General features: G+C 36.3%; 1 protein-coding gene across 3 annotated transcripts in view; it reads right to left on the minus strand.

The window, feature by feature from the left end:
- The window catches only part of CNTN6 (contactin 6), a 256,106-nt gene that overhangs the window by 48,324 nt on the left and 195,055 nt on the right, over window positions 1–12,727 (minus strand). The gene's annotated exons all lie outside the window — the stretch shown is intronic.

Raw genomic sequence — 12,727 nt, forward strand, 5'->3', positions numbered from 1 at the left:
TCACAGATGTGTATTTTGCAAATATTTTCTCCCAGTCTGTGGCTTAACTTCTCATTCTGTTAACATTGTCTTTCATAGAACAGAAGTTTTTAAAATTTTAATGAAGCCCTGCTTATCATGTCTTTTCTTCATGTGCCTTTCTTCACGTGCCTTTGCATTGTATCTAAAAAGTCATGGTCATACCCAAGATTCCTCCTATGTTATCTTGTAGGAGTCTTACAGTTCCCTGTTGTACATTTAGGACTGTGATCTGTTTTGAGTTAATTTTTGTGAGGCGTGTAAAGTCTGTGTCTAAGTTCTCCTTTTCGCATGTGGCTGTCCAGTTGTATCAGGAACATTTGTTGAAAAGACTATCTATGCTTCATTGTATTGCCTTTGCTCCTTTGTCATAATTTTCTTTTTAGACGAGTTTTTACTCTCTAAATAGACTGAAAGCTACGTTTTTTGAAGCAAATGATATAGGTGTTTTAAGACCAAGGATTCTCAAGTCAGCTTGCTTTTGCTTTGTGTTCTGGTTCTGTCTTGTTGACTGTTAACTTAAGACGCATTTGCTTGATTTCTATGTAAAATTTACATGTAAATGTGGATAACAGTAGTAACAATATCAGTTTGTCTTGAGAATTAATTTTTTTTGATATGACTGTTACTAGTTCTCATTTTTTAATTTATTTTTGCAAGTACTTTTTTTTTATTTGAAGTATAGTCAGTATAGGGCAAGGAGTGGGAGCAAATATTTGTAAATAATAATTTCTATCACAGCTTTCCACGAATTTTCTCTTAGAGTTATTTTTTAATTAAAATGTTCTTCATGAAAGTAAGGCATGCACATACTTTTTTTTTATTGAAGTATGATCAGTTTATAATGTGACAATTTCTGGTGTACAGCATGATATTTCAGTCATACATATACATACATATATTCCTTTTCATATTCTTTTTCATTATGGGTTACCACAAGATACTGAATATAGTTCCTTATGCTACACAGAAGAAACTTGTTTATCTATCTTACATATAGTAGTTAGTATCTACAAATCTTGAAATCCCAGTTTATCCCTTCTCACCCACCTTTCCCCCCTGGCAACTATAAGTTTGTTTCTATGTTTGTTTGAGAATTAGATTTCAGAAATGTATTAAAAATGCTTGGATAAGCCTAGAGGATAATGAGTACCCTTCAAATGGTAGCTGTTATTCTTTACTTCTTTGTATTTTTCAAGAATACCTGTAATTTGTGGGTACTTAATAAATGCATGTTTTCTGATTGTGTTTACCCCAAAACCTTTATAATCTTTTCTTTCTAGGCTAAGATATGTATTTGTTACTATTACCAATAAATTGGGTAAACTAACAGAAAAGCTCTAAGGCAAGTAACTTCTTTGTTTAAAACTAAAAGCTAGTCATAGATATAAATATGGTAGCACAGGAGTTGAGGTAAAGAAATAACATTCAAATCAGTCTTAATCAAGGATAAATTTTAGGATTTGGAGCAGATCTTAATCATTCATTAATGCCATTCCAATCATGAAACTGAAGTTTTAATAAAGGCTATAATAGCATTTTAAAAATTATTATGTTAATATGGACCCTGTTGAGGGCAGGTCCTAATTATTTAACTGAGTTACAGAAAATATAGTGATTATATCTGTTCTATTTCCTTAGCTTCTGTCTGAACTCCATACAAGTAATAGTGTTCTTTTGGTCTCTTATACTGTGTCATATCAAGCACAGTGTGTTTAAATTTATATGTGTAGTGGGAGGTGGCTGGGGTAGGAAAAGTAAACAAAAATAAAAACCTGCATGAAGTGGCATCGCCAATCGGTAGCACAAATAAATTCAATTTTGTTATGTTTTATCAGAGAGTTTCTCTCAAGTGACTAGAGGAAGAACAAGGAAACATAGATGCATGGATGACTTTAAGATCCCCCTTTTCCACCACTCTTAACAGTCTAGAAGAATATGCATTTTAAACAGATTAAATAGCTGAAGATATGTTTCCCATGAACTGATTAATCAAAGATGATTTGGGGGCCATTAAACACTTAACTGAAGGGGTTTAACTAGCAAAGCATTGTTTAGAAGTGTTATCTGGAGATTAAAAATTGACTCAAACAAATTTTAATTGGCATGGAAATAAAAAATATTACTGCCACCAATGTCTAATTTTTTTTCTATTCCTGCAGTTGCATTTTATTCCTAATTTGTAATTACTGGTGTGAACAGCCAGATGTTCAAAGTTAAGTTTTTTTTGTTCAACTGTCCTAAACTCCAAAGCAGAATTCAAGCATCAGATATTCAGACCTTAGAATTCATCAAAATGTGACTCCTTATTTAATGTACACAAATAATTTAAGCATCAGCTTTGTAGTGGCTAATATACAACACAAACGCAGATTCAGGGTGACTGAATTGTGACATAAATTAGGAAGTGGCAGATTAAAGTCTTTGCTAAATAATACAGTTACTTGGTGTTATGATACATCTTTATTTCGATGGCATGCCAAAAAGTGTGCTGCTAGGCTGATTCCTATAAAATGTTAAGGAAATGTGATTTAACCTTAACACAGAACAGTTTCAGATGGAAAGCTTAGCTAAATTAATCCAGTGAAAGAAGCCTAAGAGGAATATTTAGCTGTTCAGTAGAAGGGAAAGATAAAGAAAAGTGTCTCCATTTGCTGCAGTATTTTAGGATGCCTGAGAAAACACAAATGAGAATTAATATAGATTCAAATGCTAACACGCCGTACAGCCCAAGCAAATCAGAAGAAAAGATAGGAGATTATAAAGTTGGCAAAGTACAAAAAAGTTTGTGAACACAAGGCTTAAAAGAAGTGTTTTAAAAAGTATGCTCCTAGAATAACTAGAACAGAACCAATTGAAAACACAATGGGAGAAAGAGTTGTGCAGAACGGAATGGAGAAGTTTGAACATTGTGAGGACATTCTGGCTCCACTTTCATTACATTTATGATGATGAGCCTATTGTGTGATTTCCTCAAGGCTTTGAAATTTTGCAGATGTAAAGTTGTATCTGCAGCATACTTTGAGATAGAGAGATGAGATTCAAACATAGCCAGGTGAACTTAAACTAGTAAGTTTACCCTTGAAGTCCTTGGTTTCCCTCAACTATAAAAAGTAGGGCACTGGGCTGGAACATTCATGATTATCACCCCTTTCACTGCAGCTCCGTAATTCAGTGATTTCAGAACATGCGTATCTGGGAAATGCTTTACCTGCTATCTTGAACATAGGTGGTGTTTTGAAAGTGATGGATGCTCGTGGAATCTGGATCCCTTTTGGCTACTGAATTATTGTATTCCTGATAGTCTTTACAAAACTAAGCTTACAACCTAGCTGAGAATAGGAGACCAATTTGGATGTGCCTCCTTGTCTGCTAACTCTTATTCTTTCTTCTTAATTTTAATACATAATTCCATACCTAGATCAAGTCCTTTATGGAGCTTAGGGAGTTTATCCCTGTTTATTGAATTTTCATATCTGTGTATCACCAAAAATTATGTCGTATGTTACATTAAAAATCCAATCAGTCATTTGAATATTGTGGACACAGAATGCTAAGCCACTAAGAGGACTGATTTATTTTATTTTATTGACATAAATTAAAATTTCATCTATCAGTATGTTGACAACATATGGACTTATTCTACACCTTTTTTGATATAAAAATAGAGTTTGTGTATATCTGTTTTCAGAAGAGTTTTTGTCTAATTGTAAAAAATAAGGAACAAACGATCTGTATAGTATGGCAGTCTGCCTTTAGCTCCACAGATGGATACTATACTCCATCAGCAAGCAAATTAAAAACCTACAGTGTGGTGTTTAAGATTACACATGGCTTTGGAATCAGAGTCTCCTAGAATTGAACACTTTTCTACCATTTACTATCTTTGTAACTGTGGATGTGATGCCTTACTTCTCTTAGTTTTAACCATCTAAAAATATAAATAAGTGATAAACCCATAACTTGTAAACATTAAATGAAATGTAAATAACATCTTAACACACTGTCTACTCATGATAGATATTCTATAAGTGGATATTATTATTATTATTATTATTATTATTATTATTATTATTATTATTATTATTATTATTAGACTCAGGGTCAACTATGAGAAAGGTAGATTTCTGGCTGTATTGGTTAATTTAATATGAGATGGAATTAAAACTGTATGTAATTATGTATATTTAAGTATCCCCTGAGTAGTCAAAGAGTCAACTGTTGGATGACTCACAAAAGATTTTGTTCTCTACTTAGAGAAATCATGGATGAAATATATCCTGAATTGAGGAGGGGAAGTCTATATCGAAACCATCAAACTGGCACCAAGTATGACACTGACTGGGGATTAAGGCAGCCACACAGTAAACCTGCTCCTCCTACCTTCCTCTTCAAGGAAGTTTCCTACCTTCCCTTCAGCTCAGTTACCCCCAGCCTGCTGAAGCCTTTTTCACTTCTGTAAGCTGCATTAGTGACTCTCTTCATCACCTTCTGAATGTGGTAACAAATGCCCCGCTGCACTGGAGCGATTGACCTGCCTGTTTCCTCCATGAGACTCAGAGCTCATTCAGATTTATAAACCTAGAATCTTTCACATGGCCTGTCAAATTGGTCTGCAACTATGCTTATAAATAAATGAATAGTTTGGCAAGTCACACTTGAGAATCAGATTTGTCACTCCAAATCAGTGATTCCCCAACTATGCTCTCAGGAGATCCGATCCAGGGGATTCTTAGGGCTGCTTCTGGCAGAGAAGAAATGGTAGGGAGTGGGGAGGGGCTCTGATTCCCCTCCAGGACATTAGCCAGATTGGCTCAGTTTTAACTGTTCTATGAAAGTGGCTCTCGCATAAACTCTATTTGGAAAAAAAAAAAACTACTATGGGAAAAAAGGACAAAGATAAAGGAAATAGGGAAATAATAGCCAGTGACTTAAAAAAAAACATGCTCTGACAGCGTCCCTCTTTTTTGAAGATATTAATAAGACTAAGTGACACACAATTGGTCTGTCTTTTATTTCCTCAACTGGATCATAATTTCTACCAAAATAGCAATTCTATTTTTTTTTCTATTTGTCTCTATTTATTTATTTTCTGTACACCCACCAGTGTCTCTAACAAAGTGTGGGTGTAACAAGTACCTGTCACATAACAGTCTTCTACATAAGGAGCGTTATACTTTAAGCATATCAGGTAATCACTTCTTTCCTCCAAAGTCAAACCAAGAACTAAAGGTCATTTGTATAAATTGCACTAATAACTAACCTTTTCTGTCCATAAAATTATTGCCGTTGAATATTTATGTAAACTTTGAAAGATATAAATGTCACTCAGATTAAAAGCCAGCACTTAAGTAAGTAGATGCCATTCCAAGGCCAATTGTATTCATATTTTCAAAAAGTAACTGAACTAAGAACTTTCATATCCTCAGCAATGAGATAAGATGAAGAGCTGAACATGTTGGTATAGGAAGTAGAGTTCTGGGTGGAAAGAAAGTAAAACAAGGGTTCTATTTTTTAAGTAATATGTTTGCACCAAAGCAGTGTTTTTCTAGGTTGTATTGAACTTTCTCAGCTCCTCGTGAGAGCAGAGCAAGTAAACTTATAAAAATTCTGATTCCCCAGCCCTGCTTTGTACCTTCTGACCCAAAATCTAGATCAAAGCTCTGGGATCTACATTTTTCACAAGATTCTTACACATAAGCATGTATGATCTTAAAATCTCACACATAATCATCTTACGCATGATAATGAAACCTACCAATCTAGCCTATGAATTCACAGCAATTCTACAATGAAACTTACATATTTCCCGTGATAGGATACAGTACAACAATATGTAAGATTCTATTTACTTCTGGAACTCCTTTGCTTTGTCATGTTTGCCCTTGGCTTAAATCCACAATGTGTTATTACTATCATTAAAATTTTTTGAAGAAGGAACTAAATTTGTAATAGTCTAACTCAAGGCAACAGTGTAAAACAGTGCACACGCAGCTGGGTAGGCTGGGTTTACAGGCAGACTTTACATCTTTAACAGATTGGAGTTTATTCAGACCATGGCAAGTAAGTGGTTCTGCAAGAATTGTGCTAAAGGGTCAGTGCTCCAGGCTAGTGAAGGCCAGTGAGGATAAGAATTGGATGTCCAGAGAAAAAATAGCGCAAGACTGACAGGAGCACACATAGGATTTTAGCTTGTTACATCTTTGTGTGACACAGGCAGGGTAACAGATGACTCTTGACAAGTTTAGCATGTATTCCCTTAGAAAGGCTCACCTTAACAAGGCTCTCAGGATTTGAGTATGAACAATTTAAAATTTTATTACGAAGAGGCAGCGCAGAAGGGACATTGTAATAAACCCGGCATTATGCAGCCTGTCATTCTTCCTTAAACATGGAAACATATGGTTCATTTGCCTATTTGATACTCATGCTACCTGATGTACTAAGCACTATTACATTAAGTGGTGATGATACAAAATAAAATTAGGCCTACTTGCTTGTTCCATTAGGAAGCTCTGCAAGGAGGAAGGGATAGGAATGCCTGCTTACCAGTTGCTACATTCTGGCTAAAGTTGCATTAAAAAGGCATGAATGGAGGGGATATTTTATTAAGACTGAGCACGGGGGGTAAAGATTAAAAAAAAAAAGAATAGTGATTTAGAAAGTAGTTATTGAAAGATACATAGAGAAGGGTCAAACAGGGAGGGAGTATCATATAATTGGCTTGCTTACATCCAGGCAGCCAGATCCCCATTAGTTGATACCCTGCAAGCTAAGATGACTGTGAAAGGCTCCAAGGAGTAAGTGAAATGGTAACTAAACGTAGGGCAGGGGGCTCTGTAAATAAACGGACTTTGTCCAGGTAGCTTAGCAAGGAGGATGAAGACAGGCTCATTTCTTTTCTGTTCCTTTTCTGTGTCAATGTTAAGGGTAGGTTCTTCCAAGTGTACGTCTTTACACATGAGGAGAAGAAAGATCAAGTGACTTGCTCAACAACAACCAATTCTCTCTTGGCACAGAGAATGCCCTGTTCCTTCTTCTCATCCTTCTTTCTCCTCATCTCTTTCTCTCTCATTTCTGCTTGCCCTCTCTACTCTTTCCCTGCCATCTTTCAACTCCCTCCACCTCCCTGGACCTTTCCCACAAGGTACTATTGTATATAAGAGGGGAGGTCTTGGAGTAGTCAATGCCATGCCAGTGGAAATCAAATGGGCCCACCAAATTGGGGGATTGAAGGCAAAACCATTGAATAAGCATCACTACTAGATTCCATGCCACCTAGTGGGTTCATATATTCCCATAAGGTACATGCATTTTGCCAGGTTCTCAGGGCCATGCAGGGTTTAATGGTGTCATTGTTTTAGGATAAAGCACACAAAATCCATGATTTGATAAGATCTGTTTATAAATAAATACATATCTGAGTGGAAAGAGGTAATGAAATTGGCTCCACAGAGTCCAGCAGTCCTCTTATTTCAAGTCTGTGAAATATGATCATATCCTGAAACCCACTGCCAGTGGGTAGGGGTAGAATCTATATAACTGAGTGAGTTTGACTGTGAATTTCAAAGTGCCCTTTGTATTAAGCAGTTTGAGATTACCGGGTTAAAGTGGTACAAACATAACCATATTCTCTGTGACAACTTTGTCCTCCAAAAATGAATCAGAATATGAAAAAAGTGTGCTTTAATTTTTTTTTCAGTTTTATTATGTAGAATTATTACAGTTTGACTGCACATACACATTATATTGCATGTAAATACATATATACAGTATACTAATTTTTGGGCTATATGAAATGTCTCATATACTGCCTGACATATAGAGATGATTGAAATGGTTATTTTCATTAATAATGACCATTTGTCTGGCATATAGGTGGATTTTATTTTATTTTACTTCATTTAAATGAAGGAGAAATATGGTGGATTTTTTTTTTTTTTTAGGAAAGTGAAGAAGTAATGTGGTGGGTTACTTATTAATTCAATTATTATCTTTTCAGTAATAGAAAAAAATTGGTCCATTTCTTTGTCTTTGTTGTTCCGAGCTTGTGTGGCCCCTTTGAATGAAACTCAGGTGATTCTGGCATCTTATTAAATGCTGCCTGTCAGAGGACAACTCTGAGCTCTCTGTCCAGCAGGTTCACATTTTCTGCGTTTTCTATTAAATTCATGAGGTGATCCCTGACCAGGTAGCCAGCAGTCACTGGGCATAAGGAGACAAATCTAGGCCTTTGATTTCTGTCAGTTCACTTGCTAAGTGGACCCACAAGGTAAACGAAGCGATGAATCAAATTTAGCAGATGCGGAATTGATTCCCTCAGTTGCCTCAGAATGCCTTGCAGAGATAAGCTTAATCTGTATTCATTTTGACTTCCTATGGTAAAATCTGTGGTTTTCCCTTGGCTGGTGGAGGTAAGAAAGTATAACTTGGATTTGCATAAAGGTTAGTATAACAGCAATAAATGTACCCAGTGGTAACAGAGTGTATACAGATCACCCATCCTTTCCACACATGCTATATCATTTGAGTGTCACACAACTCCATGGGTGAGACAAGGATTATTTTCTCCATTTTTCAAATGAATCGACAAAGGACCAGGAAAGTTAAAGGACTTGCTAGACATTATCATCTAAGTAAGAAGCAGAGTTGAGACTGGAACCCAGATCTTTTGACTCCAAATTACTTAAAAACTTTCTCTTATGAAGGGATATTAGATATCACATAGTTGACTACCTTAATATTTATCCACAGCACCTAGTACAGTATTTGGGGTATAATTGTTGCTCATCAAATATTCACAGTATGGATGAATAAACACATCATGAGTCTATTAATTATTAAATAAGTTTTTAGTTTAACGGCAGAATCTCTTAATTCCAGTGGACATGAAGAAAAACAAATTAAATTTTAACTTTCATTCATTTAGCAAGGTAGAAGATAACTTATTGGACAGCTGTTATGTTCCAGGTTTGTGCTGGGTGCTGGGCCTATAATGGTGAATTAATGAGTGGTGCTCAGTACCTTCATCCTGCTTAAGTCTAGATGTAACCTCTAAATCCATCCAACCAGCTCATTTTAGCTTTTTTGACAATTCATAGCAATCACCATTTTGGCTCAATCACTGATTTGCACTGTCACCTGAGCAAATCAGTAAAACCTATATAAAATTATTAGTATGATATAATCTGTAGTTTCACCCTGCCAAGTTAATGTTTTGCATTGATTTCTAACATATAATTTCAATTCTGGCAGTCACTGCATGGGTAGAGTATTTACTACTTTGAAAGTTGTTTTCAGATTATTTCACCTTAAATAAATCTAGGAAACACTTACCTCAACAACAACAAAGAAGAGTAGGCTAGTGATTTTACCCAAGGTTAGGCCACTCATTATCACAGAACTAGGACCAGAATCCCTGTTTCCTAATTCCCAGTGCAGGGGCTCTTCATGATACATCCCAGTTTCACCCACAGGAACATATCATTGCTTCTCTTTAGTTTAGGTGCTATTTCTAACTGACTGGTCACTCCAAAAAGAATGTGGTATGGCTGCACATTCTTAGCATGGAAACTAGGCAGCCTCTGGACTCTGTAATGCCATCTGCCTATTTTTAGCTAGAAGAAAACTTTTCTCCTCTGACAGCCAGCCATGAATATAGACACTTGTAAAGATGGAACTCTTAAAATAGTCAAGACTTCAAATGTGACACATAAGCCAAAAAAAAAAAAAAAAGTTAACTATATTCAGAAATGTTGCTTGACCTGAATTATCAACACGTGAAATTAGGTAAAATCATGTGACAACAGCCACGTTGTCAAAAAATAAAGACTTTGAGTATGTTCTCCATTATTTGTCAAGAGGAAAAGATCTGGAGCATAGATTGGAAATTTGGCATCAGTTCTAAGTTTCGTATTTACCAGTTATGTGATATATGCTGTCTCGATTCATGTAATACTGGAGGAAATTGTCAAAATATGTATATTGCCACCACTTTTTATAAGTAGGCCATACAGAAAGGTTATTTTGAATAGGCTTCTTCAGAGTCCTTTCAACCGTCTCTAGGTAGTTACACTTTATTGGAAGCAATTGCAGTGACAGTGAAGTTTCAAACTAGACAGGACCATATAGAAGTTTTATAACAGAGACTAAAAATGTACATTTTCCCACATAGGTATTTCCAAGGTCAAGAACTAAAAGCTTCCTACCTGGAATCAGTTAAGCTGTTTTCTACATCTAACTCTTTTAATCTTCCTATATATACAATTGCATCATGCTTTAACAGATGTATGAAAGAATATGAATTATATCTATTTTACTATTTAAATAAAATAATCAAACTGATGTGGCATTAAAAGCCATGTGCTGAGTCTCAGTGTTCTGTGTTTGAGTTTAAGATCTGACCCTAAACCTTTGGAAAATGGTCTAGATCACCTGTAATGTCCCTTTCAGGGATATCATTGAAGAGTGTATCTACTCATGCAATAAACCTTGCATTTTGTTAGTCAAATATAAAAAGTAATTCCCCACCCAGCCTCTGTGGATAATTAATTTCATTAGCTTTGGAAATTATGGCTACCCCTATGGTACACACACCTATGCACACACAATTGTGCGCGCACACACCCACACATAAATACATATACAGACTCTAAGTCAAATGACTTTTATTCCTATATTCCAAATGTTAAAATAAATATTTTGTGGCATTACCTACTGTTTTCATATTCTCTTCCCCAAAGTGTCCTTCCAGTGTGGTAGCTATTTATAAGGTAAATGCAATTACTTTGCTAGGATTTGAGATCTGTCCTGGCAACACTGATTTGAGAAGGATTGTTCTGATCATGCAGAAAGGATTCAGTTACCCTCTAATGTCTCCGATCAAAGCTATAGAATAATCAACCTTAGTCCTGAATGGGCTTGAAGAGACCACTTGGCTTTCTGTCCTCCTTTAGGAAGATGAGATGCTTCCATTCCTTTTTGCATATTGTGGCCTATAAAGGACATATGACTTACTTGAAGTTAAGTGTAATCAGGATAGAATAGAGACTGGGCTGTCTCTTCATTATACTATACTGCCTCTGTAGTAAACAGTAATGTCCTTTACTTCCTTCCCTCCTACTTCCCTCCCTCCCTCCCTCCCTCCCTTCCTCCCTCCTTGCCTGCCTGCCTTCCTTCCTTTTTATCACTGCTCTAATTTTTACCTTCAACCTGTTTGGAAATCACCATAATAAGACTACAAAAAAGCCGTGAGGCCCACACAAATAGAAGACTATCAGCTTCATTTCCCAACAAGCAGCTTGAAGTCATGCACTTAATGAAACCAGTCATCTCGGAAGGCAACAGAATAGGGGACAGGATAGGAAGCATGCAGAGACACAAAGTCTTACAGAGCGGGCTGTGTGTGACCTTTGCAAATTACTGCTTAAGGTCATCTATACCTGGCAGAGATATACGTCTGTAATTACTATGCTTCTGCTGGGGCGTGTTTTTTTTTCCCCCTAGCTTTTTAGGATGCATGTTCAGGGGATAATTTTGTTTGCTGTGCTGAAACCTGTAATAAAATTCTAAAGCAATGAGTGAATAGAATTATGAAAGAAGGATCTGTAAATAAAAATCACATGAGCCATTCCTTTAATCACAGTGAAACAATGCTGAATCTGATATAACTATTAGTAATTGTTCTGAGGCCAGTAAGATCCCAAATTCATTCTTTACAAGGCAAAACAAAATTAAAAAAAACCCAAAAACCTGTGCTGAAAAGCAGCTTTCCTTGTACCCTCCAAAACTTATTTTCCTCATTTTCTTATCTTCATCTAAATCCCCTTCCTTCTCTTTCTCCTCCCCACATACCTTGCATTAGGTCTTTAAAGGTTATGGAAGGTAAACAACAGTCATTCTTGCTCCTTAGGTGAAAACCTACAGTCACTTTAGTCAATGAGGCAGAGCTAATCAGTTTATCCCAACCCTCAGTACAGAGCCTCTGTTTGATGCTATGGGATCTCTTGAGTTTTCCTGTTCTACAGCAGTGTATTTAAACCTTGATTAGGATTTAAAGAAAATACACATCCAAGTCTGTTGGGAGTGCTTGCCATAATCTCCCCAGAAGTCTGTACAGAGGAAGGAACCCATGTGGAGCCAGGGAACCAGTTTTCCTATCATCTTTCTTTTTACCTTTGGTTTCCAAGCATCTGTTTTTAAGTCTTAAGGCATTTCTTTCCAGAATAGCCTTTCTCTAAAGCTGATAATGCCTTACATTTTCATCCTTTTTGATAACAGTCCTTCATTCTGCAGATGTTTATTCAGTGTGGGTTCTGTGGCAATGCACAGGGCATACAGGGATAAATTTGACAGAATCCCTGTCCTGGGAAGACTTTCAGTTGGAAACAATAGAGACCCTTGGAGACAGGAGAGAGTAAAGGAAGAGTGCCTTAGAAGGGGCTTTCTCTTATGTATCTCATCATGTCAGGGGAGGGTTTGCCAAGCAGCAGGTAAAACCATGATAATACTCTACACAATCAACAGTTTGTTTGTTTCAACATCTTTTTTTCTCTCATCCTTGATCACAAATGCCATCTGAGATCAGAAAGGACAAAATGGTTTTCCTGCATCTAGCCTGTGGACTTTTTTTCTGGCTCAGAAGATTCATTGCCAAAATTCAGACTTCTAACTTAACTTGAAATGTTTGAGGTTCTATAACCTAGGTAGA

The sequence above is a fragment of the Camelus bactrianus genome, chromosome 17, assembly GCF_048773025.1.
Source record: "Camelus bactrianus isolate YW-2024 breed Bactrian camel chromosome 17, ASM4877302v1, whole genome shotgun sequence".
NCBI classification, from domain to species: domain Eukaryota; kingdom Metazoa; phylum Chordata; class Mammalia; order Artiodactyla; family Camelidae; genus Camelus; species Camelus bactrianus.